Here is an 8,868-nt window from a genome sequence, read left to right on the forward strand (position 1 = left end):
TTCTTCTTCAAACTGCTGGAAGTAGATAGATGTGTTGTATAGACCTAAGCATCCAGACGATAGACAATAAAATACTCCCTCTGTAAAGAAATATAAGAGCGTTTAGATTACTACATACTCCCTCCGTCCCAAAATAAGTGTCCCAAAACTAGAGTTAGTACATAGTTGAGACACTTATTTTGGGACGGAGGGAGTAGTAGTTAGGTATTAACACAAATCCGTAGAGTTGCTACATATGGCAGGGATAAGGGCAACTTTTCTGTGCAACATCAAAGAATATTATTCTTATGCGCATCAGGTAGATTTAGCAAATACAACATCAAACATTATTCCAAGAGTGAAAGCAGAGTTTCGACCACATGGCTCATGCTCGGTCTTCTGCTCCTCTCTTCTTCCACACATGATAGTGCTATCTTAAGCATCATAGTTGCTTCTGAATGATTGAATTCTCCATTCAGTCTGTAGTCGACGAACTCCAGAAGCCATGACTGGTCTTCGCCTGCTAGTTTCTCTTCTAGAATTTCAGTAGAGCATCTAACAGCCATTTCCACCTCCTCACCCTCAACCAGCCAACTGGAAACCCGAATCCCCTTCACTAACTCAAGAAGCACTACTCCATAGCTGTAAACATCGGCCTTGCCAGTGATTGGAAGATTTAGAGCCCATTCCGGTGCAATGTATCCTCTGGTCCCATGTACCCTTGATAACATCAGTGCTCTTGATCCTCGCTTTTGTAGCTTAACCAGTCCAAAATCTGCAATCTTGGGCTCAAAGTCTTTATCTAACAATATGTTCTCTGGTTTGACATCACAATGCACAATCCATTCAAGACACTCATGGTGGAGATAGGCCAGTCCTTTTGCCACCCCAAGTGCAATATTGTACCTTTCGCCCCATTGGAGCACAGGAGCTATGCTCTGGTAATCAAACAGAACTCTGTCTAAAGAACCATTTGCGATGAACTCAGAGACCAAGAGTTTATGTGTCTTCTCAACACAAAACCCCCAAATTCTGACCAGGTTCATATGATAAATCCTGCCTATGACGCTTAGCTCAGACCTGAATTCCTGCCCTCCTTGGATCATGTCGTTTAGCTTCTTCACTGCGACCTTCCTTTCATCATCGAGGACTCCCTTGTAAACTGCTCCTGATCCACCACTTCCTAGCTCTTCTTGGAAGCAATTGGTTGCCTTCTGTAACTCCTTATAGCTAAATATCCGGAACTGGCTGGAAATGATCATGTAACCTTCATCTGTAATCTCGGGCCTTCTCTCCCATTTATACACAATCCAACAACCAAAGATGATTAAAGTTACTTCGATGAAAAGCAGTGTTAATGCAGAAGAAAGGAAATAGCCGAACTTGAACTTGGAAGAACCATCCTGAAACATGTGTGGTGAACTGTCTGCCTCTTTTTCATGAACTCTGCATGTGTGAGCTAGTGTAGAATTCGATTCTGGCGAAGACAGCAACCTCCTGGGAACTTTCATATAAATGTCGTTGGGAGGATATGCAAAGCTCTGGCCGTTAAAAAGGTAGACCTTTGTATAACATGTGCCTTCTCCCTGACGGTAAGCAAACGCTTTGCAATCAGCATTGTCCAAGCACATACGTCTGCACTGCAGAATTGACACCCGCTGCACATAGTCCGAATCATATCCATAGAAGTCAGTTTCGGCGAGCTTTTTGAATGAGAAATCCTGGGCGGCCGTGCTGTTTGCCTTGTGTCTTCTTCTGTTGTCCCAGTTGGCTGTCTTGTTTACATTGGGCGTGCACCCTTTGCTCCAGTCGCTTGCATCAACCACCTCGAAACCTTCAAGGCAAGAGCACTCGAGCTTCGGTAGGTATTTGCAGATGCTGTTTTTGCCACACAGCCCATGTATGTCGCAGACTCGGCGGAATGCCATCCATGAGACCGACCAATCGCTGCTTGTCGCGTCTAGGCTATACAGCCTTAGAGCATCTTCAACAGGCGCCCAATGCACGGCGCGCTAAAATCTGGTTTACGGCACGCCCATCGTCAGGTTTGGCTCGGCGCGCAGCGCTGGCTCCAGCAGCCCCGATAAAATGCAGCGCGCGTAACTCTAGCAGCGTGCTAAAATGCAGCGCGCGCGAGCAGCCGACGCATCACGTTTGTTCATTTTGGACACAAATTTCACACATCAACACAAAACACATGGCATATAATTTGAATCACAAACATCATTCAACCAAGTTTGTGCCCAAAAGTTCAAATTCATGCCCACTTGGGTTCAACTTGTCAACCGCTTTTTGTGCGGCCGCCCATTGTTGACAATCCCTGTTGATGGTCGACCACCGGGAGCGAAGCGATCGTGCGGAGCGGTCAATTTCACTCACGTTGCGAAGATCAAAGTGTTCTTTCATCCGGAGCCAATAAGCATCTCTACTTTGATCACCTCCAACGGATGGATCCCTCGACATATCCAACCAAGTTTTGCATAGCACGACGTCTTCGTCGTTGGTGTAGTTGCCTCCTCTTCCTTTCGGTGCGTCGACAATGCCCTCACCATCCTCGTCCACCTCGAACTCATGGTCTTCGAAATGCATGTCATTGGTTTGATACCAATGCGAATTGTTGGAGCCAACACCCATAGTTGACATGTATGCATCATCGTTGACACTACAAAGTATATAGAACAATGCAAATAAGCTATCTATATGCATGCATTCAAAAAATAAAAGAAAGAAAAAGTTGTGGAAATTTTCTACCTTTGGGGCATATCGTCGAACACATTGTGCGCGTCGGCCGCCGACTCAACAAGTGAGCTCGCCGGCGCTTCGGTAGCCACCACGCCCTGCAAGCTTCTTCCTCGACACCTTCGAGGTGCCGGAGCCGTCCGCCGCCTTGTTCTTCTTCGCGGATGTCTTGCCCTTCTTTGGTCGCGCCGCATTTGGGAGCTTCGAGGGGGGTGCACGTGGCTTCATCACGGCGGGCGCCGGCGCGACGCCACCCGCCGCCGAGGTCATCCGCGGCGGCATGAAGAGGCCGCGCGCGAGGCCGATGCTCGGAGGAGCTCCGGCGGAGGCGAGGCCAACGCTCCCAGCGCTAGGGTTTGCGGCGGCGGCGACGGCAGCGGCTGCGGCGGTGGAGGGTTCGCGGCTGTAGGATGGGGTGAGAGGGGTGCCGGCGCGTGCGTCCATCGCGTCAGTTTGCCGGCGCCGGCGCGTGCGGGGCGAAGGTGGCGCGGTGGAGAGAGTGCGGCGCGAGCGCTCGTGTGTGCCGCGCGCGGAAGCGGGCGCCCCAAATACGCAGCGCCCGATGGCGATTCGGACCGTGCGCCAACTCTATATGCCGCGCGCGTGGTTATTGCGCGCCCGCTGGAGACACTCTACCGATTACGCGCGCGCTAAAATGGGCAAATTTGTGACGCGGCACTTGTTTAGCGCGGCTGTTGGAGATGCTCTTAGGTTGCCATCATAATCCAGAATCAATCTCCTCATAACCTGATCACCAAGATCAGAAGCTTCAAATGTAAAGTTGTCACTCGCGACAAACTTGCCCGTCTGTTCAAGAACAGCATACCGGCTGCTGTTATAAGTAGTCCTTCCATTTACCCACGGTTGGTTGAAAGGGGCAGGCCAATATATGCTACTGATGTCAGGGCCATTGTAGATGAGTCTTAGCTCATTGTCGCTGTCAAAGTACTTCCTCCGTTCCTAAATATAAGTCTTTTTAGAGATTCCACTACAAACTACATACGGATACATAATTTAGAGTGTATTCACTCATTTTGCTCCGTATGTAGTCCATAGTGAAATCTTAAAAAACTAATATTTAGGAACGGAGGGAGTATAATGTATAGAAACCTAAATAGAGCAAGCCCCTGGCAGATGCAGATACCAGCTTTATGTTCCGAGTCATCGGCTGCGATGGCAGAAGCGTGTCGGTCGGTGAGTCGAAGCTTGTCCAGAGGCTCCGACCGTCTGGATCCACGATGATAAGGCTGCCGCTGTCGAGAAGCTCTGCACGGCTGGCATGAGTCGTGGTCGTGCTGGTGCTCCAGATGGTCACGCCATCATAGTTGAGCAGGGCCATGCTCCCGTCCTTTCGGAAGGTGAGCCTGGACCCTCTGCCGTTCACCGGCGCGTCGCGGGCCGCGACGGTCTTGGCCAACGAGCCGTTGAACCAGATGGAGAAGACGAAGGCGTTGGTGGCCACCTTGTAGAAGCCGCAGGCCAAGAGGCCGTTGGGCGACGCAAGGATGGTGGTGGTGTTGTTGGTGGTGCCGTCCTCGATGAACACCGATGAACCTCTTGCGAGGTAGCTGGTGCCATGAGTATGGTGATCCTTGGCGAGGGCAACAGGGATCAGCAAGAGAAGGAGTGAGATGGATGTGCTTAAAATGTAGGCAGCTCTGGTGGCCGCCATGGCAACCATCTTGGTTCTGCTTGCTTCTCATGCATCCAGTGCTACAGCCATGTGTCCATGTATATATCACACACATGTGAGGCCTGCAGGGCCCGGGTTCACATGGCTTCCGTGAATCCATTGCAAGTCGCTGTAGCATCTACTCTTCCTGCTATAGGTTACGACTTATGAGAGGGTTGGAGAGGGACTGGACTTCAAACCGTGTAACCGTCCCAGACCGGTGTCCCGAATGGTTAGAGTAATCTACAACCGGACCTCGTATCCGTCTCAAACGCTCGGGCGGGCTGCCCGGTCACTGTTAAATAGGACCAGACAAACATTTTCGGCGGGCGCAACCAATCATCGGACATGGGCACGGCAGAGCCGGCCGAGCTCCGTTTTAGATTAGGGTTCATGCATGTGATAATATGAATTTGATGATTCACAAATGGGATATCTGGTTGTGAAAACGATTTTTAGTGTGCTGTCCGGTCATTGTCCACAGAGGGGCGGAATTTGCGAGTTGTGGTTGTAGATGCTCTTAATATACCGTATAAAAGCTTCTTGTTTCGTCTTCTCTGTGTCAAGATCTTGTTGTCTTGTACCGCTGGACGCTGGTACATTGATATAGCGTAGGCTACAGGTTAGACACACTGACTTGACCGGTTGACTGGTACTGCACCGTGGTCCAGCCCGTGTGGCACGGCAATGCTCTGTCCTCCTGTACTTTGTGTTGCCCGTGCATAAGACCTGTCGACTGTCGAGGACGCCACGGTTGAATTAAGCGGAGAAACCCGCGCTTTGCTACGGACTAAAAACGTCGCATTTCATGCTTGCGAGACCAATTACTTCGTTGCTCTGAAAGGTTGTTCGGCATAATCAGAAGTGATTTGCAAAAAAAGAGTGGGCGGTGATTGATCGATGGATCTCAGCCGTTTGTAGCAAATCGCACAGTTGGCGTCAGACAGATTATCGCCGCGCCAACTGGTTCGTCTTTGTCTACGAACCGAGCAAAGATACATGGCTGGTTCCAGGTAGTGTACGACTTCATGTTGACCGAGAGAGAGAGAATGTACATGCTTCTTCAGCCTGTCTAAGACGGCAAGTAGTGCGCTCCTGGGCAAAACGATGATGTCTAGTTGTCACGTTTTTATCTGACGAGCGAGGACCAAGGCATAAAATTGCACCAGCTAATGCAACACATAGCAATGCAAGGCCAGGGACCAAAGTTTAATTTGAAAATTTTGGCAGAGGCCACGCAAACGCGTACCCCCTCTACCTAGGCCACGGGTCTTCCTGATCACCCGTCGACCCCGTCCAGGTAAGCATGGACCAACGTCGCACCTGCCTCTCCTCTTATAGCCGGCTCTCCTGCTCTATCCTCCTCGGCTGGGCGAGGTGGGACTAAAACAACCGAAGCGCAGCAGCCACGGCCACGAGCGAGTGGAACGGGAGTCGCGGGAGCGCTTTCTAGGTTCATGGGCTTGCGTTCGCTTTATCTGGGCCTCGTGGCAGGACGAGCGTTGGACTTGGCCCAGAGCGCCGTCGCAGTTTTGCTTCTCCTCGTGTGTGTGTTTTTTCTCGTATACTTCTAGAGTAGTCTTCCCTTCTAAAAGGACACTGCCCATGTGTTGGATTGCACTGCAAGAGTAAAAAAGACATAAATTGCTTGAAAGGGGTGTTTGACGCTGCACCAAAAACACACGAAATTTGAGATTATGTGTTACTTAAAAGGATAAACCAGGAGAGAGAGAGAGAGAGAGAGAGAATTTGCAATTAAATTCTCAAAAGAAATTTTCAGTGAGGTCAAAACTCATGCTTGGAATTGCCAGAAGTCAGAGAGCCCTCACAACATATTGTGCTTTGTTGCTGGAACTTTGGATGTCTTGTTGCATCATAGAATGATAATAAAAGCCGACTACCATATTTTCAGATGGTTATAGATTGAACTAGGAAGCCCCAAATGTGTTGGATTTTTATTTCTAAGTAAACATAGACAATACATTGGTACAAATTCCAAATAAAGTCTTACTACATGAGTGCACACATGGCAATGAATGAAGCCTGAGCGAACATAATGATCAAATCGCGCAGAGCTTAATTTGAGCACCATGCATCGGACGCAAAAATGTCACATTGTGCGGTGCATGAGTGTATGCCTGTGCAAGGCTGAACTCAAAATGTTGAAGACTCATACACATTGCCATCTTGGCCTCAAGAAGCACAAATTGCTGGCCGATGCAGACCCGTGGCCCCCAACCGAATGGGAGGAATGCACCCGCATCCTTGGATGCCTTGGAGATCCCCTCGACAAACCTCTCCGGATTGAACTCAAGCGCATCGTTGCCCCAAATTTCAAGATCGTGGTGGATGAACAACACAGGTAGTTCGATGAGGACGCCGGCTGGGTATGCGATGCCTCCAATCTTCATATCCTTGCATGTCTTTCGAATGAATGTGATGGCCGGTGGGTATAGCCAAAGAACCTCATATAGAATCATGGTCACCTGCATCGGTCGTAGATTGATATATAAGCTTTATAAGTCCAAATCACTTTCACAGTTTTATTGTTTCAATGAAATCGAGCAGTTCCAACATTGCTCGCCGTTTTGAGTCGACCAAAGCCCTCGTACTCAGGTTTGTTCTTCCCAAATATGCCAAGGATCTCGTTCCTTGCACGGTATTGCCACTCTGGGTGCATACTTAGTACTATCATTGTCCATGTGAGTAATACTGATGTTGTCTCTGATTCTGCAAAATAAAATAGCTTGCATTCCTGTATGACCTCTTCAATTGTCATTCCCGGGATGGATTGACTATTTTCATTTGTGGCAGTCATGCTTGAATGGAGCATTAGACCGAGTAAGTCATCTTTGGTGCTTTCTCCTTCTTGCATTGCTTTCATTCTCTTCTCAGTTAGAGTACGCAAAATGGATTCAATCTTTCTGTTAATTTGATGCATCCTTCGATTGTTTCTTGTAGGCAAGAATCTGAAAATTTACACGCTTATACATAATTAGTAAAAATAACTGGTTTGTGGTAAATACTTTGAAGTTTACATGGTACCATGTGCTAACTCACGTGTAACCAGGAATGATAATCTTCTTCAGGTTGGTCAAGAGGCGCTCGGCTTGCTCGGATTGCAGCTGGAAAATCTCCCTTCCATCAAGGTAGCTACTCCCGAATGCAATGCGAGAAATGACATCTCCGGTGAGGCTCTGAAGTTCTGGATAGACATCCAACTCGCATGAGTTGTTAGGGTCAAGGGACCGCATCCATTACCAACAAGCTCTTCACAGCACGCAGAAAACGCAGGTAGCATGAGCTGCAGGAGATTTAGCCATAGCCCACACTTAATCACAATGAGTATTTACAAGCATATACACATAAAAGTCATATGTGCCTTATGTGACAAAATTACACGTACCACCTTGAGCTTCTCGAGATGAAATGCGGGGTTGAGGATCCTCCTATGCTTGGCCCATTTCTGGCCCGCGTAGTCCGCCACACCTTTGGCAAGCAACATCGACAGCGCCGGGAACCTGAGCTTCTCGAAATGGCCGAACTTGTTGGACATCACCTCCTTGGCTAGGCTAGGGTCTACAATGGTTACCTTTGGGGTCGGGCCAAGCCACGACACACACGTCTTGCCATGCTTCCGTAGGACGTCATGGAGGAACGGAGCGACATGGGGACTAATGTCGTGGCAACCCAGCAACATGGGCTTCGACCATGCCCTTTTTTATGGTTATGCCGGCGATGATAGGTGGATTTGGTAATTGGCCTGTTTCGTTGGCCGGCCTTAATAATGTCGCCGGTGAGGAAGCGATACGGAGTTCCTCTGAGCCCCTATGCATGCAGCGCCCGCCCCAACCGCCGCGGGCGACCACAACCAGTGTAGCAGCTGGGTGGCCTGCCACAGAAGCACAAGGCCTAGGATGCCGCGGATCACGGATCCCCATGGAATTGAGGCTAGGTTCATGGCCGCGCGTAAGCAAGTGGTGTCTTGGTTGAGAGGTGAGAGAAGACAAGTTTATGGCAGTGCAAGTGGAGCTTGGTTTTGATAGCTATAGTACGGCCGGGGCCACGGTATATATTGAGATTCATATGTCCATTTGTTTAAGGTTATGTCTTGCATTTTGGTTCACGCATTGGCCCATAAAACATGAGAGAGTGGTACTAGTATATTAGTCTTGCTTGTATTGACTTGGTGGAGAAGAAACTGCGGTGGAAGTCCCATTGGTTGGGTGACACGCGGTGATCTGATTGGTTAGGTGAAGTGCAGGGACGTGGCAATGCGCACAGCTCAAGCCGGGGTCATATCTGTTGATGATCTCTTACATTGGTGTACACTGCAGTATTAATTTAGTGGGACCTCGTCTGGTGGGCCAGCGCTGGAGCCGACGATCCTGCACGGTGACTCCGTGGGAGTCGGCCCATGGTCAGCAACGCCGCCGCACTTGCCGGAGCAGGAGCAGGAGCCACGGGAGGAGGTGATG

The 8,868-nt window shown here is 49.4% G+C and overlaps 2 pseudogenes; both read right to left on the minus strand.

Moving 5' to 3' along the window:
• Positions 1 to 210: 210 nt before the first annotated feature.
• Positions 211 to 4,413, minus strand: LOC109755324 (putative receptor protein kinase ZmPK1; annotated as a pseudogene).
• A 1,926-nt stretch (positions 4,414 to 6,339) lies between these two features.
• LOC109755309 (cytochrome P450 CYP72A616-like) lies at positions 6,340 to 8,351 on the minus strand (annotated as a pseudogene).
• Positions 8,352 to 8,868: the final 517 nt, after the last annotated feature.

This window comes from Aegilops tauschii, chromosome 7, assembly GCF_002575655.3.
Source record: "Aegilops tauschii subsp. strangulata cultivar AL8/78 chromosome 7, Aet v6.0, whole genome shotgun sequence".
Taxonomy (NCBI): Eukaryota; Viridiplantae; Streptophyta; class Magnoliopsida; order Poales; family Poaceae; genus Aegilops; species Aegilops tauschii.